Source organism: Lonchura striata, chromosome Z (genome assembly GCF_050655825.1).
Source record: "Lonchura striata isolate lonStrDom1 chromosome Z, ASM5065582v1, whole genome shotgun sequence".
Classification (NCBI taxonomy): Eukaryota; Metazoa; Chordata; class Aves; order Passeriformes; family Estrildidae; genus Lonchura; species Lonchura striata.
Genome location: NC_140740.1, coordinates 27105147 through 27131228, shown reverse-complemented (window position 1 = coordinate 27131228; position 26082 = coordinate 27105147). Strand labels below are relative to the sequence as shown.

Below are 26082 nucleotides of genomic sequence, written 5' to 3'. Positions count from 1 at the left end.
ATCATATCCATTTTCCTTTAACAAAATCATCTTATCTACGCTTATACCATACTCTGACCTGCCTTCTCAGTGGATTGCTCTAAAAGGTACCCACCACACTGCTACAAAAATGAACCAAAACTGCCTTTCCTCACCACTGCCATCAACTCTTCCACATGCTATATTAACCATGGCTGGCTACTAGCTATTAGTTTTTCTTTCATAAGCAATAATTACTCTGCAGGTGTTTTTAAGGCACCATAGTGATTACAGAGCAAGAGACTTTGGCATTGGCCAAACCTTTGTAGATAAAAAGTTAGCTTCTTGAATGTGTTTCCAAGTAGTCATTAGGATTTTTCAAGACTGCACATTTCAGCCTCATAGAAATTCAGAAATACAAGGTCAGATCCATCAAAAAAATCCCCCAAAAGGCCAAGACAGTAACCATAACATTAACATGATTTTTTTATATTGCTGAGAACATTTGTTACATAGTCTTCTCAAACTCATTCTGAGAATCTTTGTTGCAATCTGAGGTTGAGTGGCTGCAGAGCTAAATCAAATACTATCCATCTACTGCATTAAAGCATTGCCTTTCCTCACTTTAGTTAGTCCCAAAACTTTCATAAAAAGGCAAGATAAATAAAATCTAGAATTAAAACTACTGAGGAAGTATATTCACCATGCAAATAAAGTGAAGTTGAATATAGCATAAAAAAACTTTTCCCTCCCTCAGCTTATGCTTTTTAAAAAAAAGGAGACAAATAAAAGCCAGGAATTTTTTTAAATTGTAGATTTGATGTTGCTATTTTTTGTGTATTTTTGTTTGGTCTTGGTTTTGTTTTTTTCTTCAACTGCCACATCTAGAATGTGGTTGCAGAGAGAAAACTGCTGAGGCAATACTGGGGCATTTTTTCCATAACTTGCTACAGATTTCATGGAGTATGCATAAAATAACTATCAGAACCACTGAGAGTCTATATTTCTGGTCAGACATAGAACACATGTGGAAATACATGCCAAAAGAAGTCAAAGACCTGTAAGCTTGTAGGGAAAGAATTTCTACATGCAAATAAGGTAGATGTATATATTTTTCCTTGAAGACATACCCTTAAACTTTAACATCTGCCTCAATCAATCTTCTTCCCCAGCAGAAAAAAATAAATGTTTTAAAAAAAGGCCAAAAACAAATCAGAAAAAACAACAAAGGAAAAAGAAAAACAAAACCAAAAAACAATTTAGATGCACTTTTTTTCCATCCCAATATATATATATAGTTGCTACTTGCTTTTTGGCATATTCACTATTCTGCTCCTTTGCAATTCTAATTTACTATTGTCATTTCTATCAGAAACTACTATTGCCTTTTCAGAACAAAAATCCCCTGGGAGATAGATAAAAGCAAGCTCCATGCTAAATTTCATCAATTTAAAAGGAAATAGCCCAAGGCTTAGGTCCTTATCATACACCTTTATATAAACATTATATTCCTAGTCTGCATGGTCCTCTATATTTCTGGTCTGCACTGTCCATTACAGATTCACCCTTTCCAGAGATTAGTGCAGATCTTTTCCCAGTTCAGCTTCTAGTCTATGCTGAAAAATTGTTTAGAATTGCTTATAGACCTCCCAGATGTTAAGATGTTAAAACAGATGTGACTTGATATCCAAACATTTGTCTTTTCCCATACCAGACTGCATAGAGTTAGGCTTACAAGTTGTTACAAATTAGAGTGTTTGAGATCACTTAAAAATCATTGGCACGGGCATGAGCAAAAGTCAGATTTTATATTTAAGCGACTAAGCACGCCAAGTTTGTTGGCAAGATTCACTCTACTACTTACAGGACAGCTAAGGCACAAGGGAAAGTGAGTAACAAAAAAACCAAATATCCAGGCAATAAAAAAGAAATTAACTGAGAACTATCTAGGGGGGTATTTGTGTGTTTTTAGGAGTGTGGGTGTGGGTGTATGAGTCAAAAAACAGTGCAGGCAAGGATTAAAAGGAACACAGCCCAAAAGCTTAACAACACTGAAACTTAGCAGTAGTTTGACTTACTTTATACCTTAAACCTAGCAATTTAACATAGAAAAACACTTAACAGATAACCAGTTTAGCTTTTGCCTTAATTTATATTTTAACAATCTCACAGATGAATAATACTTAATAGCATTTAACCTAAGTTATAACCCTTACTTCAACATCAAACTTTGCAACTACACAGAAGGACACACAGCAACACCTAGCTTGTAACTTATGTTTTAACAATTTAACAATTTAGAAAAAGAACAACACTTAACAGCATTTAAGTTTATAACTATAACTAACGTTACTTATTTTTATATCCAAGATACTTAAGCATCTAAGAAAGCAGCATTTCTCTCAGATTTGCTGTAACATATGCACAGGGGCCTAAGTGCAGACAGAAATAGTGCAGGCAAGGTAACCTGTGAAAAATTCCCCTCAGAGGTCAGTGAAATCCTCACTTCGGATGCTTTTGCATCTCACAACAAGAGAAGGATCAGGCCTCAAGGACTGAGGTGTCAACCCAGGACATGCAATGCTTTGGTGACTCTTCAGGCACAGAAAAGCTGAGGGTGTGCTTGCTCTGAGTCCCACTCTGAGGGACGTTGTTGGTCAAGGCCCACTGCGACCCAGGAGGATCTCAAAGGGCCCCACCTTGGACTGCTGTTTATAGGATGACAAGAGAGTGGGCTTCAGTCAGAACGATTTTCATCGCAGCCACAGTTTGGGTTGGCACTTTCCTTGAAAGTGTGAGAATGGGAAGGTTATGCCATTCAGGCCAGAGGAATATTTTCCAAGGCTTGTCATAAGGAAAACAGGATCTTGTTAGCAATTCCTGGGAACAGGAACTGTTCCTGATAAGCTTATTCCAGATAAGCTTGGAGAGAGATGAACCCAGGTGCTATTTTCAAGGCCTAAGAAGAAGTTCTCAGATCACACTGCAGCCTGGAAAGGGGTGGGAGGCCAGAACCACCACAGGGGTATAAATGCCAGCATAGATTAATTTAGCAGGACATTTCCTGCTCACTACTTTCAAGCATATGAACATTAACAAGTCTTTTCTGGGCTGGGGCTTCTGCTGTGCTTGAAGACTGCTTCGATTATAAACTCAGATTTCCATTCCACTCTGAAAGGTGGTCTTTAGTCCTGCATGCTACATTGCTTGCAGCTTACGTAAAATATGTAAGAGTAGCTCAAATGCAAGGTATTTTTCACACTGAGATTCAGTCATCATTATAAAGACCAAACATGTTATGTTAGGTTCATGGATCATAGCAGGAAATCATCCTGTAACATCTTTTTAGATTAAGGGTTCCAACTAAAAAAAAAAAAAAAAAAAAAAGAAAACAATGCACTCTTTAAAAAACATTCACACCAGTGAACTAGTAGCAGTTAATTTTGTAATAAAAATTGTAATTTTGAAATAAAATTTCACCTGTTTTCTAAACACATTTCCCATTTGCACAAGAGTCAATACGTCTTCTCTTTCAACATGGGATAGAATTAATGTGTGAACAATTAGGTTTGAGTGAGACAACCTAGATGACATCCTGGTGGCATTGAATCCATGGATAACAAAAGGATTTACACTGCAATGCTAGGAACACAGTGCCTTTAGCTCTTGAACTCCCATTTTTGGACCATAAAAAGCTGCAGCCATGAAGTGCACAGTCCTGCTGTGGTGTAAACTATTGTGGGTAGGTCATACTCTCAGAAAATGTCAATTTTGCATAAGCAGGCTTTGGGATAGTTTTATCTTGGCTAATAAATGAAAGACAAGGTTTTACCTGTTCTGTTTTTTTATCACATCATTTGAGTAGTTCTACAGAACTGTGGTCCCATGCCATGCCCAATTCAGATCTTCATTCATGAAAACTTGAGTTTGTACTGTGCCCATCCTTTTCTATGATTGTGGAAACAGCAGTCAAAAATGGAAGAGATGTTTATAAGATAATGAACCTTACACTCACAAGTAAATTCTCTTCCATGTGTAGCACATGCAAAGTTATTAGGAGATAAACAGCTCTAACATTTTCAATAAATATCTCTCCACTGGATTTTGTAACTGTATCTGTTCTTTTTTCTTAAGCCTTCTGCTTTAACACCAGTTAACACAAGATTGTTATTTATACTGAGGAGAAACTAACCACAACTTCATGACCTAGCACTGTTAAAGACTCAAACACTGCTTCCCTCTGCCACAAGTGTTTAGATGCCTGCCTTCAAGGTCATCTCTGCCATGGTGCAACCTTGAATGGAACTGCTGGGAAAAAAGTGTTTTCCCAGAGAGAAAGAAGAGTGAGCTGTGCAATGACTTGCAGACCACCTCTACCTTCCTAGCTTGGAAGCTGCATGACAGCTTAGGCAGACCCTGGCTATCTTTGACCTGCTGACTTGGCTTCCTGTCTGTGCCTGGAGCATCCTCCTACTTGGTGCAGCTGTGATGGCCACAAATCCCTTGGTCATCCCTGATCACTCTGTCCAGCCCTAGGCCACTCTCTTTGCTGGGATGCGATGGGTCTGTACATGGGCTGATGTAGGCATAATCCTACACCAACCTTCTTAACACCCTCAACACTTGCTCCTGGCTCTTACGAGTGTTAGCTCCCTGGAGATATTATAGATTTTCAATCACTTTTACCCCAGAGTTAAGCAGTGGTGCTCATTTTATTTCAGCTATTTTAAGTTTTGAGATTGTATCCTTCTGTTTCTCTTTTTAATCTATGTTCCAAAAGTCTCACGGGAGATTATATTTCTTTATTAGAAGTTCTCAGTAAGTTAGTATTTCACACTGCTTGAAACAGTAGTAGTAGACGATGTAAAGTTAATTTTTTTCTAGGGAGATCAGAAAATATTTTTGTATGAAACCATTTTCCTCTCTAACTGGAAACCGACAGTCACAGAGAGACAAGAATAATAACATGGTTCCCAGTTAATTTTTTTTCATAGAGAACACTGAATTTCTGGATTTTCCCTACAGCATACTGATTATTTATGACAGTTTTTAACCTCTCTGATGACAATTTGCCTTTAGATGTTATGAGCCTCAACATACTGTAAATTCAGGTATCATGAAGGCAAATACTAATTCAAGTACCTGAAATGTCTGTTTTTCCAGTGCAGTAGCCTGAAAATGAGCACCATCCAAATCCCACAGCATAATTCAGCTCTAAGTAGGTCTCTTCACTTATAAGTGTTCATTTAGTGCTTCTAGAAATTTTCTCACAATGCTTAAACATTTTTTTGCTGTTTTCCAATGTTTCATTATAATCTCTTACAGGATCACTCTTCTTACCATGGCAACCAAGCCACCAGTAGCACTGATCTTGTCTCATAAAATAGTCAATAGTCCCAGGACTGGTCAGTACTTGAAAACCAAACTAAGCACTGCAGAAAATTATACTAACCAGCTTTTCCAAAGTATTCAGTACAGAACTGATTGCACCTTTATGACTTCTGTTTTATATCACAGTAAACAAGTCAATTGTGGAACAGTTCTGTGAACCAGCTTTTTTTTGGTTTTGTTTATTCAGTAAGTTATTAAAATTTTTGTTCATTATTTTGGGAGAAATGGCTATGATACTGTTTCATTTTGATATTATAATGAACATGAAATAAAGAAAAATATTTTTCCTATCTCTTCATTCCGGAAGGCAGGAGGCTAGGCGGGTGATGCAGGACTCTGCAGAACAAAATACATTTTTCCTTTTTCTTTTATTTATCTTTTACCACACTATTATTTATATCCACACAGTCGAATTTTCTTTAAAGTGAACCATAAGACACAGGTTAGGAAACAGCACCACTGAAATTTGGGTCCCACCGTGTAAGTGCTGAAATTGTAGTGTTCATCCTCATTGCTAAACAGTCACACAGGGGTTATAGGAAGATCTGAGGAATGTCATCTTGACTTTTGTGCATAACAATAAAATGAACACATCAAAATTAGAAATATGCTTTTTTCCATTCACATCTTCAAAGATATAAGGGAAGCACAGAAGGAGGGAGATAGTCCCACTGACCATGATGCTTATTTAAAAGGTATACTAATGCTTCTCAACACCTACTCCTGTAAGCTTAGATCTCCAGATCTTCACTTGTGCAAGCTGGCTCTGCAGCCATGAGTTAAGGTCTTGAAAACTGTTCCTGTGTGTTCCTGAAGGGCTTTGGCCATCCCTTTGCACTGCACAATTGCCTGAGAGGACTTGTATTAGCCACAGGGTTCAGCCAACTGGAGATGACAGTTCTTCAAGCTACAACGGAGTCTAAGTCACTTTTGTCATTGCTCAGCTTCCCTTCTGCCCCATACACTTCCTATCCCTGACACCGTCTAGCTGAGTAACAGGCTAACTTAAATTTTACTTCACTTTAAATGTGCTGTTTCATAGGGCATATGTGATGAAAAATGTTTTTCCATGCCCTGGCCATGTCATGTGGTTTAACTGATTACTTTAAGGCCATACATCTATTCACATATAATTCTTTCCACCCTATCCATGCCATCACTTTTTTTCATGGATTTCACAAATCTCAGAAAGAAGTTGTCTTGCTATTTAAAGTGGTCATATAGAGCTTAACAGAGTTTTTCCACATTTCTTATAGCTCTTTTTCCCCATGTGTACACTAAACCCTTTCTTAGAGAGATGCTTAGAAGCATCATCTTGATGACCTAGTGAGCCAATATTTCCTTTTCTTATGACACCAGCCCACAAACCATCACAAGGTCCTATTATAAAATCTGTGTAACTCTTACCTTGTCTACTAACACAGCAGCTCATATGCTGATCCTATACAATATCACGTCTCATAGCTTTATTATAAAAATGTTGTGTTGTTTTGTTCCTACCAGGAACTCCAGATCTGGATTTATAAAGACTCCACATCTTAACTGATGTGTAGGATAACACTGTAGAGAAACAGATTCCTGATGGAACAAAACTATTCAAATTGTTGGTGCACCATAGAAGAAGATGTCTTTAAGGTTTTGTTTAAATTCATAACCAATAGAAAATGCTCATGAAAGATCATCAGGATACTTACCCTTGGCTACTTAAAAAGAAGATTAAACTCTGAGAACATATAAACATCTAAGAAAGGTAAATGAGCAAAATTACTGAGCTAAGAAGTCTTCACCACAAAGAAACAAGGAGTAAAAGGAGGATGGGACATAAAGGTATTTTATTTAGTTTTAAAAACAATATAGCCTTCATTCTCACATAAAGGCTACTGAAAATTCTAGAGACAGTTTAATGAACAAAATGTTCTGATGTTTGTCTCAAATTTTTGATGTCTTTAGTCAAATTCTATATCTGTAAAAACTGGGAAGGCAGAAAATATGCATTTCAAAATAGTAATGCTATTTCTGGATAGTTCTGGAAAACATAGCAGGCTGGAGCCCAAGAAATAGTGGAAGAATAATAAGAAATTCAATAAATTAAAAAGACTACCGGCATGAAATTGTTTTCCGTGCTACTCATAATAAGAACACTTTTCTTGATAAGGTGTAGGGAAAAGATGTTGAAAAGTCAGGAGAACCTGAGGAGTTAATCAGCTAAAAATTTATTGTGTCAGCAATAGAAAATTACAAGTATGTGCATGTGCAAGGCCATGGGTTATTACAAAAGAAGCAGCACAATTTCCATTTCTATACAGAGGAAAAGGAAATCACAAATTCCAACTAAGCAGATTTACTATGGCAATATGTAAAACAGAGCATTTATTTCTAGGATATTCCCTTATAGGGAAATAGAAGCAAACTGGAGCAAATAGGAAAGAAAAGCAACAGGGCAAGTTTAACAAGAACTGTGGACAAAGTTAATCTAACAGTAAAATAAGAGAGAGCTGCTGATCCTGAAATATCTGTCTGATAAAGCAGATATTGAGACAGGATGCAAGCTTCAGAACCAGCCCCACTGCTAAAAAAAGCATGTTTCTCTACCATTTTACTTCCACTCTTTTAAAAAAAACTGTAACAAAACTCAAGCACCCAGGTTTCTGTTCTGCACTGTCATTTCCTTGGCAGCTGCTACAACGAAGACTTTAGGGCTCAGTACTCAGACAGGGAGGCAGAAAGGAGGAAACATTATCTAAACCCTCATCTATCCTGACCCACAGGTTAAGTCACATGCTTACACCTGAGTCACCTGTTACCCTGCTCTCTCCTCCTCCATATCCTCTCTCATTCATGCAGACTCCTCCTCCTTATGATCTTAGCTGCTGTCAGCATCTTTGTCAGCATTTCAGTTTTCAACCTACTTACTTCTCACCTTGCAGGCAGTCCTATGCATGAAACACTCATACATGGTTAACATCTTGCACCTCCTTCTTCTGCTCCCCTTGTTTACTAGAAATGCTCAAGCTGCCCACAGAGCAGTTTGCTTCTCTCTGTACCTTCAGGCCAGTTGTGAGCAATGTGAGCACAACCAACAACTGGGCTCCTCCAGTGGCTGCAGCCAGGCAGAGCTTGGGTCTGGAATGAGGAGAAACAAAAGCATCCAGCTGCTTGGAATACAGAATGTCTGGAAAGGCACATAGAGAAAACTCAAGGAAGGTCTGAAACCCGCAGAGATTGCAAGATCCAGGATGGAGAAGAGTCCTGTGCTACTCCAAGGCTCCAGCATCCCTGAAAGGATGGCTCACATCATTCAGTATTGTGCCTCTTCCTCAGGATATTATTATTAGTAGTACTACTACTAATTTTGAGAAACTGAGAAGACTGTAGCTGACTTCTACCACAAGGTGACCTATAGAGAAATTAGCATGCTTCTGCATATCACTGATAGGTAGAAGTTTCCCTCCAAATATGATGAGAGTCCCATATTTATTATTTTTCTTTATATAATGAAGCATTAATGCACCATATAATGCACCATGGTGGGCATATCCCAAGTCATATAGCAGTAAAAGAGGAATTTGTTATCCTGTGCATGGGATTTAAAATTATGTTGCACAAAGCACTACTTAAGCACTACTACTGAAAAGATTTGTACTACTAGGATAATAAATTAAATTACTACTAAAATCCTACTCCTAAAGTTACTACTATCTTTTGATCTGGCTTTTTTTGGTGTGCTTAACAGGCCATACAATAAATTGGGGAAAAATTGAATAGGCTTAGAAAGCCTATTGCTACATAACCAGTGTTCTGTTGATGGTTTGATGTCACCAGGGAATTCAAAGAAATCCTTAATGCAAGAGGAAATCATTAGAGAAAAAGACAACAGTCATTATATTTTGCATTCCAATAACATGACAAAATAGCCAGAGGACCTTTTTTTTTTTTTTTTTTTTTTTAATGTAACATCCTGAAGGAAGGAAGGAAGTGAATTTGAAGATTTAGCTTTGTATGCTGGAAAGAAAATAAATAGTGTATGACTAATTAAGCCCCAGGTAAAGCTGAGAGTAATGCCTCCAGCATTTTTAAAGGAAACACCAAGAGAGACTGTTATCCTAGAAGTCAATGCCACACTAGCCTCAGAAAGACTCTCCAGAATACCCAACAAGACTTGCCTTGCAAGACTGCCACTAAAATATTCTGAATACATTTCCCACACAGACTAAATGACATAAGGAATCTTTCAGCATTTTTTTCCTGAGGTCATTTCTACTGGGAAAATAACAATGCCACTTCCATGCTGAAAACCTCTGTTATAAGAACCTTTTAGCAATCTGCCATTAAAGTTTATCTTCATGCTTAACAGAAGTTCAGGGCATAGTTTCTTCATTTTCTCTTTGAGACTATGTCACATCTACAACTATTTTTGTAAAGAAGAACCCAAAATTCTTGTTTCTACTGCACTTAAGGACAATTTCTAGTACCCAGCCATAGCTACTTGTTACTTGAAGGAGAGTGTGAGCTCCACTCCCTGCCAGCTGAGCTGCATCTCCTACAGTGACTTATCTCAGCAGATGGAGGGGCATAGGCTGGCCCTGTGCAGGAATACATGGCACTGGACCACAGGCTCCATGAATACAACCACAATCCCTCAAAATATTCAGATGACTGTCTACAGAGATTGTTTACTCCTGATCCACTATTCTCTGCATTCAAAATTAGGTATTTTTGTTCTTTTAAATTTGAAATAATAGGGGAATAAAAGACATCTTTTTCTAAACTACTTTGTTCTCAGAAGTGATGACTATAAATCAAGTTTCCATCTGTCAGATTTTGCTGCTTAGGATGCAAACAATAATTCAAAATATCAAGAGAGCTGTTTTATAAAGATACTGTAGATTCTGAATAAAGTTCAGAATCAGTACTGAGAAAAAAGAACAAAAATTTCTAGAATGTTTGAGACATATCTCATTCAGACATTGAAAATACAAGAGTTGTGAAGGTCAATCATATTTAAATAGGTGCTCCTAGAATTAAGCACATTCATTAACCGCAACTACTAGAAGTTAAGAATTATTTTAAATAGACATAAGGTGGATAAGGTTCAGAATCTCAAATTCCATCATTTCCATAAGAAAGGAAATTTTTTTCCTCCACAGTATAATAGTAGAGGCCTAAATGTAACATAACAGAAGTGTATGAGGTCATTTCCTCATCCAGAAAACTTTAGTGTGATACAGCTGTACTGAACAATTCTGTATCTCTAGATGTAAAAACATGCTTTATGCTTACAGTGGTAAAATAAGGGGCATTAATTGTAATTTTTATCCATTCACTCAAACAGAAGTGTGTTTGTACATTGATAGGACTCTGGATATTCATGCATTGGTGAAAATTGCTGTCACAGACTAATTCTTGCATTTGCCCCTGATTTATCCTCATAGATGTGGGATAAGGAATAAAGCAAAGTCTAGTCTCTGTGATTAGTTAGAGCTTACTCAGCATTGTTTTCACTCGTGAGCAGCTGTATCCTGGCCCTTTCTGCCTCTTCTGATTGCCAGCAATTACTTGAATACTTAGGTGTTTGACTGTCATCCCTTCTACCCAGAAATATACTTCCTTTTAAGACCAAGGTGAGAGGGAGATATATGTATTTATATATACATATATATATACACATATATAGATATAGATATATACATATATATAGGGATCAATATATAAATAAATAAACAAGTTAAAGTAAAATAAGCTAAATTGGAGTAATTTCTTGACATCCTATTTATCAGAGTAGAGTACAACAGGTAATATATTTCTAATGATATTACAGGTATTCAATGTGTATAAGTGTTCGTGTAGAAGCTGATGAGGACTGATTCAAATTAACTGAAAAACAATCACTGGTCAAATATCACAAATAAATTCTAAGACTGTATTGCATATATAGAAAATTAAATCAGACTGCACATTTTTTACCCAGAATTAATTTTTAAGCTAATTTTAGAACACTTTATCCATTAATTTATTGTAATTAAAAATAGGTTTTGAGATTGATCATATTACTTTATGCTCAGGAAATTGAAAAAACAATATTATGGATAATAACAAACTCAGTCCTAAAGAAAGATAGTCTAAAAACCTTAATAATAAAACTTTCTTTAAAAATCAGCTTTTTTAAAGGAGATTAAAATTATTTAGTGCAGAAAAAGACCTGCTGTCCTTCATTTGTCATTGAGAAGAGAGAAGAAACAAAGGATGATCCAGATATGAAGTCTTTTTTTTGAAGACTTTTGCTTATGTTTTAAAAACTGCTATTTCGACTGAGCTGTGCATTTGATGAGAGGAGGTGCTTTAATGTATGTCTGTATCCTGCCAAGTCATATCATAGCTGGTAGCAGAGAGGTGCTCCACTCTGCCATGCCACTGAAACGCTGCAGCGTGAGCAGGCTGCACTCTCCTTGTCTGAATGAGAAGTGAGGGAGAGCCTGCAGTCTGTGCTACACCATCCTGGATGCTGTCTCTGAGTGGCTTCTACTGGACAAACATGTTCTGCTGGATATTTTGCACAGCTTTTCTCTAATTCCCAAATGAGAATGGCTTCAAGGTATTTAATGAATACATTCCACTCAAAAGGTTTTATTGGTGTCATAGGGACATAGCCTACTGTTCTTCAGAGAACTAGTCTTCATTTTGTTGTAAAAAGCTCAGTTCAGGGATGTTAAAGCTAGATATTTCATATGTGGACAGTTTCTGTGAGAGAGATAAAGTTCATAAGCATTTCACCTGTTCACTGATGTTTCACTTGCATTTTGGATACCATAAATCTCACATCACTATTTTTCGCTTCAAGGACAGTGAATTGTTCTGCTTGTAGTAACTATAAGACATCTGCCTTTCATCTTTTTCCATTTCTTTCTCTCTTTCTCACCTGAGGGACCATAATAAATCCTTTCTGTTACAAAACAAATTCATGTTTCTCTCCTTAGGCACTTCAGCTAAGCCCTCCTTGTAGGGGATATTAAAACCCACTGCTGGCATCAGTGGGATTCCCAGCCTCCTAATGGAGGCTGTGCTGCCAAGGCAGGGCAGAACTGCAGCAGCTGTGGAAAGCCAGACCTTAAAGGAGATGTCATATCTGTGCTTTGTATTGAACAGGGTACCAAAACCACACTAAAAAAAGACCAAATTTGGCAAAGATACATACCACTTAATTTCTGTTAAAAGAGTTACCTTTGTGCTTAACAGCTACAAACATAGCAAACCATGTTATATGTATATCTAATAGTCCAGGTTGTCAGGTGGCACAAGTGAACATTAGACACTTGTCAGAGTGTCAGAACTTGTCAGAATAATTTTGTTGGTCTAACAGGATCTGAGCTCTGATTCTGTGACCAGTTAACCTCTCTCTTAGGTGAGTATTGTGGAGGGGGAATCTGGTTCCTTATCCAGTTTGGCCTCAAGCACATTATGACTGGAAAGGACAGATTTGATGGGGAATGGAACATCTTTATATGATTAGGAAATTGTGCTTGAATTCACTTTATGTCCTCTTGGTCCTGGATGCCTCTGGTGCATTACCACTAGAGTTTTTTAATTTTTTGTAAGTGCTCAGGTATCATTTTAATTGTTACTCTATAACCTCCTAAGAAGAAACATGGAGGAACAGATTATCCATATGTTTTAATCTTATAATTCACCATTTGATTCTGTCCAACTGATGCCAAACTGACTTCTGCCATTTTGTTTTTATATATATTTTTATATATATTTGTAGCTCTGTAGCCTGTTATTGTATAACCACATAGATTCATAGCTAGCCTTTCACTGACTGTGTTACATAGAAATGCAAAACATACTCCTAAAACTTCCAATACTAATCTTGCTTCCACTGGGAACCAAGGTTAAAACAGCTTCTTGAGACACTTTTTCATAAACAATGTTTAGTTAGTATCTAAAGGGAGAGCTTTAGAGAAGAGTTGAACCAAAGGGGGATAATCTCATCACCTGTGTCTCTAACTGGGGATTCTTGTCAGTTGTGCTAACTTGCTAAACATATAAAGTCGTGCCTGCTATATGTTACAGTGTGCATCTTTGGTGTATATTTGGTGTGTATTTCAGTGTGTTGTGTACCATAAAGGAACCTTTATAAAGATAACTGCATTTTATCACCTAACTGTGTCTGGCTCATGATTTTAGAACCAGAAAAAGCTATCACAATTACGTTTACACTGAAACTACTGTAGAAGTTTTGCAGTAAATTTGGCATTGTAATATGAATAGTTAGATGCTATTACTTCTCTGGATGTGACTAGTGAAAAGAATTGTCTATAATTTTTCTCAGAGATCATATGGTAATAATGTTTCATTTCATCCCAAAATTATAAAGTGCAACATATTTATCCCCAGCATATTGTTGTCATTTGGTTTTTTTAAATATGTGTATCATAAAAAATAGCACATTAAATATGCCTAATATATATGTTCATTATTGTTCCAAAGGAATAATTCAGCTGAATCACTGGTGAGTGAGTATAACTGTTAACTCTAAAAATACAGGGGTGTTCAAGTAAGTTATATATAGGACAACCACTTATGAATTATAATTAGCAAGGTTTTATAAAAGGCAACACATGAAAATAATGAATTTGTATTTACTAGCAAATTATAGACATTACCACGAAACTGGGTAAAATGTTTGCTTTAAAATAAAATTCTCTAAGATTTTTAATTAAGAATTTAGAACTTTGGTAATTCTCCATGCCCACTTTTTATTTCACTTTTCAAGCATCACTGAGTAGGCTTCTGTGCACTTCAGTTGGAATAATAACACCATAAGACATAAGACATACACAGCCTCTGCTATAATTCTGCTATGCATATTGTAGGCTGAGCTCTGCTCACTAATGTCAAGCTTCCCCAGTGAAACTTAAAAATAATTTTAGTGGAAAATTCTTACATTATGTAACATACCTATCCACTTTGAAAGTTGTTCTTACACACTGCAACTTTTATTAAGTGATGTATAATTTGAACTGCAATATTATATGGGAACTCAGCTGCAGGTAGATCCCATCACACTTCCTACTGATAATCATAGATGCAAAAAGAAGCTTTGCCCCGAGGAATTTTAAAAATATCCTATAATTTTTCTCTATTCTCATTGGTGAAATTTTCCTCTATATGCTGATCTGAGAATTTCTTAGTTTGCAAAAATGGACATGAAATTATAACAGTATAGAGAAATATAATTCAGAAACATTAGCTCAAATGACAAAGGGTAAAAGGATATGAGACATAAAAAGGATAGCCCATGACAATTGATCACCTTGCATGTGGAATGCAGTTCCAAGAAAAATGGTATACATCTTCAAAACCAAAAAATCCCAGAATACTGGATAACAAACTGTGCCGAGCCAGGTACAGATGCAAAAGTTATTCTCTGGTTTTTTAGGTAATTTTAATCTCTGGAGTATTGATTTTGCTATGTTTTATTTATAGAAATACTTATGGCAATATTTATGGTAATTTCAATTCATCAGCAAAAATAGACAGTGCACACAAGCCAGTAAATTCAAAGCTCCACTTTTACACACAGAAGGACTGTAAGACTTCCATGGTCTGTTTCCAAAAGAAAGATGTTGATATTATAGGAAAATTATAGATACTTATACACTCTACAATTAAACAATGTCATATAGAAGAATATATGTCAACTCTAAACTGTTTATAGTGATAAGTTATACAGATGATATATTGGTTAAAGAAAATTAAGAATTTCAGAGGTATAGCTTGAAGATCAGAGACCTTATTCAAATATCAGGGCATGATTGTTTCTTGGCTCTGTCAGATAATATTTCTCACAGAAGTACAACATGAACAAGGATTCTTGGTTAAAACCTTTCTCTTGAGTTATGAAAGGTATTTAGAAATTAAAGGCTGACCTTGTTTATTTTTGAAAAAATATCAATATGTCTATTTACTCATTAGTATTAGATATATTATCTTTGTCATGACTCTCAAAGGGTTTTCTCATTGACATTTCATACAATTTCCTGCACTTGTATGTGTAGAGTTTGGATTTCTGTATGTTGTAGATGGAGATCAGGAAGCAAAGCATTTTTAAAGGAAATGACCCACAGAACACCTACATTGCATGGACCACCATTGCTGCCTGAGTGCAGTTCTTTGGTTCTTTGGTTACATTTGTGGAGTGTATGTGTCATATTTGGATGATAGAGGACTGCAAACTTAAAAAAAAAAAAAAATACAACCAAACAGCACAATGACATAGAGCAAAACACACTATGGCTACTTTAATTACAATTCTTTGAGAAAGCTGACACCTTAATGCCTACATGTATACTTGCTATATGTTAGTTCCATATAGATGACTACTCCACACATTTCAAAATTGCTAAGATTTTTTTTTTTTAGCCACTAGAGGCAGATTAATTTCATATGATTTATTATGCAAAAGCAGAATGAACAAAGAAAACAGTAAAGCTGACTTTTGTGTGGAGACTGTGTAGCAGGGAAGTAAAAAGGGGTAGTACAGTTTTGAATTTTGCAGATGTCATAATTAATTTAATTAGCTCTTTGAGCTTCATTTTTAAATTTAACCACATACTTATATGATGAAAGGGTACACAACTTCAGGCTGTCATTTTTTGCCAAGGCCTCCCCCAACAATGCATACCATGTAGCAATTCCATAAATGCTAGTAAGAATCATCTACTTGGAAATACCCTAATGAGAGTAGATTAGGCCACTATAATGCATTTATTGCTGTAAATGAATGCAATATTTATTAGCATTAGCAGATTCAACAGTTACACAAGAAAGGAACAACAATGAGCATCAAGATTGCATTAAAGAGAAATGAACTGAAAAATCTGTCATTGAATAACCTAAGTGTTACTAATGTCTAACTGCCAAACTTCGAGTTCATTTTTTTAATAAGGGGTTGTTTTAGCAAGACTTTGCTATATATTTTGATTCAAAGTATTGCCCAAGTCTTACAATGTGGAGATGACCTGAAAAACAGATAGAGATAAGGACAGCAATGTTTCTGTCATAATATTTAAACTATAGTTCAGTATACCTATTCCTATGGATGTCATTGAGATCATGTCCTACTAAAAAGGTAATGTCTGTGTTGTGATACCTTTGTTGTTACATTTCAGCCTCCACAAGATTTGGAACTACTTGCCTAAAGCTTCAGACTGGTGAAATAACTTGGTAGCAGCTTACATTATGCCTATAGCTCCCAGTAAAAGGTTTGTTCCAGATCTCATATTCGTGAAGCACTGTGATACAATCACAGACTTAAGCACATATTTTATTGAATTCTCAAGAAAATGTCAAAGGTATATATACTAGATACTGCATTTAACTTCTATCTGAGTTGTCAATCGGTGAGGGTGTTTTCTGGGGATGCCCCAAGCCTATATATCATTCTGAGGTTTGCAGGGGACAAATTTACGTCTCTGGGTACAGTCATTGCCACAGCCTGGTCATCTAGTCTGCTGCTTTTGCAAAGCTATGTCAGGACTATATAAAAGAAAAAAAATTGCATCAATCTACTAATATCTTCCTTAATTCTTTGGAAATTTTCTCCACTAGTGTTTATTTAGAGTTAGTTTGGTCCCCTTGTCAGAGCAAGGTCATTTAATGCAAGGCAGAACGCAGAATATGTTTTTTTCCTTACTTAAATATCTACTACTAACGTCTGTGAGTATGGTAAAATTCCTGCTGTGTCTTTTTAAAAGTCTACCTCACAAATCATATCTTCACTTTAGCTCAGTAAATTGCAGCCACTTTCTACTGCAATTGAAATAATTGTATAACTAAAATCAAATGTTCACTTATTTCTTCAAAGCTGTTTTTCATAGAGAAGATTTAAGTTCAGAGTCAGACTGATGAAGAGTAAAGAGGATGTTCTTTGCAATGGTAACCAGGTAATTGTTCTTTACTGGCTTTCCTCAAATGGAAATAGAAGCCATTTGCAGATCAAAATGAAAAATGTGTGTCTTGTTTTCCAGTTATGCAGGAATGTTCATTACCAATATAAAATGAGTTACAAAATATGGGAAGTCCACAATTTTTCAAGGAAATTTTCAAAAGAAAAGGATTTCACAACATGTATCTTCTGCTGTCCAAAAGGCATATGAAACGCCTCAGAATACTATTTTCTTCCTGTTTGAGACAGAAATTGTGATGCAAAATCTTGATCTATTTTATGTTTTTAATTCTTATGGGTACTTTGAAGATTTTTGCCACTTTGTACAGAATTTTTTTTCTATTTCTTTTCCTTGGAAATCAATACTTATCTTTATTTTGAACATTTATAGGGTTTTTTTCAAAGTAAAATAAGTCTTGTGTATTTGTCATTAGGATGATATTCCCCTAAAAGTTGGTTAATGCAAAGATTCAAAAATAAATATCGTTTATTTGACTTATTACCCAATCCTGAAAAATAATTACTGTACAGGGAAGAAGGAAAATAAGACAACTACAGTTTTCAGAATATAAAAAGTCAGTGATTAATTTGTGCAGAGGCCTGCCACTATTTCAACAGGAAGGCAATGAGGGCTGTATGTGAGAAGTGAACCTACATCTTTTTTGAGAGTTCAGAGTACTGAGTATCCAACTCAACCAACAATCTGTGTAAACAGAATTTGGTTTTATATATGATTTTTTAAAATAGAAAACCATAATCTCTTGCTAAAAAGAAAACTAGTGACTTTAGAAGACTGATGGTAAAATGTTGATTTCTAAGGTTTAATATAGTTGAAAATATTTTGTTAGAAGCAATGATTAATGTGTTCAGAATTTTCTCTGCAGGACATATTCTGCTTTAAATGAAAGAAGGTCAGACTTGTCGAGAACCTGTCTCTATGGATTGCAACAAAGAAGGCTTCCTCCCTGCTGCTTCATAAAATTACTGTAAATTGCCCTTCAGTTGATGGTGGCTTCAAGCTATTTCAAAACGTTTAGAAAGTATGATCCACTCATTCAGTGTCATTATTGCACGCTGTTTGAATAGGTGTCTAGAAAGTAAAGAGAAAATAAAGAGGTGAGATGGGAAATTATCACAGAATCACAGAATACACTGAGTTGGAAGAGACCTGCAAGGATCATCAATCCCAGCTCCTGGCCCTGCACAGGACCATCCCCAAGATCTCATCATGTGCCTGAAAGAATTGTCCAAATGCCTCTTGAGCTCTGTCAGGCTGGTGCTGTGGCCACTTCCCTGGGGAGCTTGTTCCAGCCACCCTCTGGGTGAAGAACTCTTTTCTTAATATCCAGTTTAAACTTCTCTTGACTCAGACTCCATCCATTCCATCATGTCCTGTCACTGTCACCACATAGAACTGACATGTACCTACTCCTCCCACTTTGCTGACAAGGAAGTTTTAACTGCAGTGAGGTCCTCCCCAGTATCCTTTTCTCCAGGCTGAACACACCAAATGTCCTCAGCCACTCCTCACACAGCTTCACCCCAAGGTCCTTCACCATCCTTGTGGTCAGATGGAGGAGGTGGAAAGGGATGTGAGACAAAGCCCCATATGTGAGGCTGAGGGGGAGCTGCTGTGCCATCAAGAGAGACCCCAACAGTGTCACTGACAGGGACCAGAAGATTTCACTTTGAAGTCAGGGAACCAGAATGACCTAGTGCTTCCTGCTTCCCACTAGCAGCCCTGGAGAACACTGTCAGGTAGGACACAGTGATAGTTTTAGTCATACTCCCAGCTCTGAAGAAATCAGTCCTATAAAATTCCCTGGATTGATCAACACCATTCAGCTTTCACCACCTCACAATTGCTTGTATGACCTTCCTGATGTAGTATGTGATGACGAAAAGGATCATGAGAGGAACAAAGGAAAATTTAAGAAGAAATTTAAAAAGAATGGAAGGTTATGGTACATTTCAAGAGGATGATTTTGGTTATGAAGCTGGAAGTACTTCAAAGTTGAAACAGTCCAAGGAACTGCATATCCTCAAGAAATCCAACTTTAAACAAACAAATGAGAAGGAATTTAAAATTAAAGAGGAACCCAAAAATGACATGCACACAGAACACAAACATAAGTAAGATAAACATCAAGAGAAAGAGTTAAAAGATATAACTGGAGTAGACATTGCAAAACAGTGAGAAGAAAAGCAAGCAAGGAGCAACATGTCATGCCATTGCCAAGTAAAGACAGGAAAGAAATTCTGTTTTAATCAGAATCCTTGTCTATGCATAAAATCAACTGAACTGTGAAAATTACTGTAATTTGAGTCAAACTGCACAAATTATTGCTGGCTGTATAGATGCTGTGATGAAACCTTTCTTCTTAGCCTGGAGAGTTTCATATTTATCTCTTCCACACATCAGACTCAGGGGAGTTTAGAGAGGCCAGAAGAGTTTTCCAGTGCCTTTCAGATTACTTCAAGACTTATTTTCTCCAGGTGATTTAAAATAATTTAGTAGCAGTTTTATTTCCAACTAAATTAATTATTTACATTATGATACTTGCCTTGCTGTGAGTTTGTTTGAGGAGGGATTTTAAGTTACACTGAAAGCACCTGAATTTTAAAACCCTTTTGATCCATAATTTTCACCTTCTGAACTTTGACTATGACTAATCTCCTGATGGAGCAGCTTTCTTAATTTCCAAAACATGTTTTCTATGACTGTTTCTTGGTAAACTTCTGTTGGTTAGTGTTGTTTGTTAAATATATTAATCAACACTACAGTGTACCTCTTACCTGAAAGTCACCATCCAACACAAAACAAAATCATCTACTCTGTGCATGCTTTCAACCTTAAGCCAAGGCTATGTGGGAGAAAAGAGGAAAATACAAGTTTGTACATCAGGCACTATTTGTGCAAAGGCAGATTGATATCCAATTGTTTTTGTGAGCTTTTCTTGGTACATCAACATACTGGCTTTTAATTAATCACTTTCAAACATGCTATGTACAGCTTAGTTTTCCTAATTGCACATAATTGTAAAATTTTGTGTTTGATTTGAAGTAAGACAAAAAATATTTTTTTCCTCTCTAGATTATTTACCCTCTGATTCCCTTTTCAGTGAAGAAGGTTTCAGAGAAAAATGAGCAAAATTTCAGCTTTATATAGTGAAGGTACTTTAAAAGTGTATGAATTTGGCACCAATAATTACATTTGATGCTCAAGGTCGATACCTGATTTCATTTAATGAGAATTAGTCATCAAATTTCATCATAACACCCATCAGGCTTGTAATATTTACAGCCTTCCAAACAGAAGACAAGCCCCAGGAGACCATATTTTAAAGTGACTCTCATGGGCTGGGAAATCACCACCTGCCTCTCCACTTGCACATATTTCACAACTGCAGAGGCCTCCAGATAGCAAGATTTTATGAGAGGAAAAAACAACCCATTTTAAGTTAGTGGAGACACTGAAAACAAGCAGTTGTTTCTGGAGATCATCTCTGTAGTCTCCAGACTACATGCCCAACATGATCCAGAGGAAGCAAATGGCAGCAAATTAATTATTCAGGTAGGTGAGAAGGGTTCCACATTTTCATAACTAGATATAAACTTGTGTACGGTTATTCTATGATCACCAAATGCAAATTAAAAAGTTGCTGTAATAAGCTGTTGTCTGAAACTAGACAATTGTTTGTTTAGGTACTAACAAATAATAGACATTCATAACTAACATTTCTACAGAAATTGATTATTATAGTTTGAGTAGCATCCTAAATTTAAAAAAATCTGAAAGACTGAGGATTGTATTGAACTGAAAATTGTATTCAGCTCAAGAAGTACACATAGCTATGACACACCTGGAATATACATTCTTAAAATACTACAATTTTCCATGAAACTTCCATATGTCCTATTTCTTCCATATTTTCCTCCTTAAGTATCACACAGGTAGAAGTGTCTTCAGACATCTTGGAATTTGGGGGTATGTGGGGAGGTGGGAGCTGACATTAAAAACAAAAACAGCGTATCCCATGCCAAAAATTGCAGTTCCAAGTAAAGGTAGCATATGCCATACATGAATTATTCTAACTGAAGTCCCTGCTTATTTCTGCAGCTGTAGGATGCCCTGCATGGCACCTTTGAGGGTAAAGCCTAAAAAATTACCTGGTTTTGGCATCAAGCAGGAGGCATTTCCAAGTCTAGGTAACAAGCACATTAAAATAAATTAATTAAATTCTTACTTTTCTTTATAGAAAGAAAAGCAGGCAGCACCTTAACACTGTAAAGTCAGAAAGTGAATATAAAAAAGCAAAAACACTATAAGGCAATCTTGAGAAATCTGGGGAACTCCAATGCTGATTTTATTGTACTGTAGAGAATAAAACTAGAAGCATAGTCTGAGAAATTACATTGCTTAGGCAATCATAGACTTAAGCAATTTGTTTTAATAAGCCTAATTATAAGGATATCTAGGCCTATTGTTGTATTCTTGGTAGCTGAGTGACATCAGTTTAAAACATGTACCACTCAGAGTAAATATGTTTAACTTTAAACACATGAACCCTTTAATTGTAATCAGTGGAATTACTGATTAGTTACTGTCAGGCAGATGTTCGAGACCCATGTTGAACCAGTTTTCTCATTGCTGTTCAGTAGATTGTACAGACCAACATTTTTAAAAGAAAATTCAACAAAGGGCAACTGCAGGGCTGAGTTATAAAACAATGGAAGTTACACTTGCCAGTGATGTGGCTTCTCTTAATACTTAAAACCAGAATGCCATGGGACTGTTAGTGCTCACGAATAATCCCTAGGTGTCTCAGTGTAACACTTGACAGTTTTTTTCACATGACAGGAAACTCAGTTTAGTAATTGATTATCAGGAAAGGATTACATACTTATTTAGAGTTTTGGATTAACTTTAGTTATGAGTCTTGACCAATCTACAAAGAAAATTGAGGTAGACAAATGAAAACCTAGAATCACAAACTTTTAGAATCTTTTAAATTGGAAGGGATATAATACCACTGAGTCCAACTGTATACATGACTGTGCCAAGTCCACCACTAAATCATGTCCCTAAGCACAGGTCTTTTAAATACCAGTTCCTCAGCAGGAACGTTTAATCAGTTAAAAGTGTAAAATAGGAAGCAGACCTCTAAAACTGAGGAATGTACTCCAAATAAAGAGGGACAATTTGTCAAGAAACACTGTCAAAATATCTTTCTCTTCAATACTAATCCAAAAGAAAGCTAATGAACACAGGGAGCTAAGACAATTGATCTGAATCAACATTACTTTGAATCTAACAACCACAACACAGTAAAGAGAAGTCTTCACCCTGAGTACACCTCACAGTCTTCTATGTCAATACACCATGCAGCAAGATTTCAGCATTCCCTTGGTTTATCTGTCACATGTTTAGCATTGTGTGATGGTCAGCAGGTAACTGATAGCAGTGATGGCCATCTAGTAACAGTTTTATTATGTAAAGCCTCAGAATGTGAAACACTCATTTTCCAGGATTTCTATATAGACTACCTCAAGACAGAAATGAGGCAGAAGCATTAAGAACAACATTACTTATAAAACAAAATAATATCCTTACTTGGTACTCATATGCTAATGTATTGTTTCAAAAATCTTCCCTGCTGTTTCATGTGCTTATCAAACAAACATCTGTATGGTTATTTCCTTTCCACAGTAGCTGGTGTGTAGAGAATCTACTATAGAGCAACACCTTCTCTCAGCTGGAGACAAAGCAATGAGGAAAAAACTTCAGGAAGTGCTTCCACTCACTATGTAAGGATTTCCTGTCTTCTAGCAAAAAGCAAAACAGAGAGAAGGAGCAGATGACACCAAAGGAGTAAAAGTGAGAATGAATCCACAGCTTTTCTGAGTTTTTGCACTCTCATCATTCTACTGGAAGCAGTGAGTACTATCAGCTACAAGCTGCTATATTTCTGCATAAATCCAGCTCACACTGATAAAAAACCTACCGTGGTGTATATGGTAGAAAAATCTAACCACTTAGAAAGATATCCACTTAGATTTAAGTGAGGTGGTCTCTATGATTGTACAATATTTAATTTCTTCAAAGAGAAACCATTATTATGGAGGTATAAGTCTGAGCATGAGAAAAATACTGTTATAAGAAAAACTAGGCAATCAAGAAAATTACTTCTGAAATCTCCAGATTCTTAAAGTCCCAAATGAAAATGTGGGTTGGCCTTAACAACATGGCTTATATATGTCTATACTGTTTGTATTACCAATATCTGAGTGGTAGCAAGTAATGCAACATCTTAATATATAAATTGAGTAATTGGATTGTTATGTGACATATGGAAATCAAGTAAAAGACTAAGAAGTGATATAATAAAACAGTAGAAATGTGTTATCTCTATATCAAAATATTCAGCAGCTACAGAGATGAAGTGGAAAGAAATTGAATGAATAAGCAGCTGTTACCAAATGATCAGTGTTCAAACCTGATTGCTTTTCAACTAGATTGTGATAGGACAAGTTTTATTGCACAGAACTTCTTTTTACCCATAATACCAAGTCTGAGTCTGATAGCACTGTGAGAACCTTTCTGGGGACCACATGAACCTCCAAGACTCAAGAAACTTTATCATGTCAAAGTTGCTTCCTGGTCCTGATAGGAGATAGTTTATTTCCAAGAAAAAGCACTTTTACCAAGTAACTTGATAAAGAACCAAGCTGTTTGTCTCATGGAAGGCACCAGACAGTAACAGCCCAGCCATTTAAAGTTTGTGTGAAAATTGTTTTAGAAAAATATTAGAAGTTATCTTTAGCAAAAGAATATGGAAATGAAAGAACTAGAAAGCCATGGTTACTTTTCCTGTTTTACAACGTACTTACAACAACAATAAGCTACTCTTATTTCCATTATTTCACTCCTTTTAATGTTCTCTGTCTTCCACGTGTTGTATGTGGCTGTTTAGGAATAGATCCACTAGTAGTCAAGTGTGGGTGAAGAGCCTCCCAACTCCACCTGTATTCAGGCTGTCCACATTGAAGCCAGCTCTTGTGCAGAGGCTGTGTAGCTTCACCAGCGACTGAACTGGTATTTGCTGATCCACTGTGACTGTGACAAACACTCTCCCTCAGAAAGCCAGCTGAGCTACCCAGATCCAGACAGGGCTGGGCATGCCCATCCTGCATAGGAATGACAGCAATTTAAATATTCTCTCTCTCACACACATGGGTGGCTCCTCTGCCTTTCTTCCAGGGGCAGCTCTGAAAAACAATGATACTGTCGCAACAAATGTTTTTCTGCACACCTCTAATACATGTCTGTAGGGGTTTGTTTTGGATAGCCCTATAGTTTTGGTAAACCTGCCTTCTAATGAAATAAAATAGTGTGGGTTTGAGCTATGGATAGATTTTTTTGCCATAAGCCACTCCAACATGTAAGGGAGAAAACTCTATCCTTAGACAGCCTATTGAATCTATGTTTTGCTATTTCACCTGTAGATAAAATTTCTTTTAAAAGAGAGAACAGGACCCAAGTAAAAAAAAAAGAGTTTTCATGATACTTTTCAGCTACTTACCTGGCTCAGTGCTATTTCAGGATGAAATTAATTTTATATGTCCTGAGGAACATTTGATTCAAGACCAATATGAAAAAAAATTGCTTGATCTCATCCAAAGGCTATTTATCTTCTAATCATCTCCCTATTTTGCCTCTAGCTCCTAGTATGTCAAAATTTCTCTTGTGCTTGGAAGAACGCCTGTGCCAATCAAGATGATCGGCCTGCAGACTATTTTTCCACTGCTCCTTGGGGAAGGAATTCGATCATACTCTCTGGCTGCAGACATCCAGTTGCTACCTCTGCTGACCTCAGCTGTTGTCATGATCTGCCTAATAAAATCAGAACAATCTTTATGTGAGAAAGCTTTGCAGTTAGACAGAGATTAAACACACTCTCATCAATGTCTACAAATTAAATTTTCACATCATAACTCTTTAGCCCCAGACTGTTCCCTGTACTGGGCCAAATTAAATTTTTGAATGCACTGCTCAGAACTGGGTTTTTAGTATCATAAATATTAATTCTTTTATTCCTCATGCCAAGTCTAAGACACCACAACTAAAAGTATAAAGTATGTTTCAGCTCATTATTTGTCTATAACAGAACATTTTGTAAAAATGCAAGTGAAAAGGTACAGTGAAGCACTTAGTAAATCATTGTTGTACAAAATGTCCATAGGAGGGAATGGGGTGCACAAGTAAATATGTATTCCTGAAATGAAACAATGTCAAGAAATCATGCTTAGAGAAAACACATGGCAAGAGTGAGCAGTTCTGTAATCAAAGCACATGCTTGTTGCAGCCTGTAGTGATGGTAAACTGATGACAAAAGCACAGCCAGAAACCCAGCCACAGCTCTGTGAACCATGTTTAAGAAGATTAAACCATAATGTAAGAAATACTGAAACCGCAGCACAATATAGTAGAAATTGTCCAATGTAAAGAAAAAGTTTAGGGAAAAGAGCAACATATTGCAAATGAAAACTGGATGCCACATTTGTGAAAAAAGGGAGAAAAAGGGAGCTGAAATGAAACATATGAGTGTCTAGTATGGAAATATAAAGATGTATGTGAATGTTAGGGGAAAGTGTACAATTTGAAGGGCTAGAATAACAGCCTTATGTTAACTAATATGGGATTAGTCCATACTGCTGGAATGAAAGCTCTAGTTACAGCAACTAAGTAACAATTTCCTTTAATAAAAATTTGTACTGACCTAAAA

The 26082-nt window shown here is 36.4% G+C and overlaps 1 protein-coding gene across 9 annotated transcripts in view; it reads left to right on the top strand.

The window, feature by feature from the left end:
* Positions 1-26082, top strand: part of KCNN2 (potassium calcium-activated channel subfamily N member 2) — a 139132-nt gene extending 113050 nt beyond the window's left edge. For 5 of the 9 annotated variants that reach the window (XM_085566832.1, XM_085566840.1, XM_085566839.1 and 2 more), the window contains 2 exons: positions 1-23233; positions 25019-26082. The exon at positions 1-23233 is cut by the window's left edge and continues 22646 nt beyond it. The gene's annotated coding sequence lies outside the window, so the exon portion shown is untranslated. The other 4 variants (XM_085566833.1, XM_085566835.1, XM_085566834.1 and 1 more) reach the window with 4 other exon arrangements.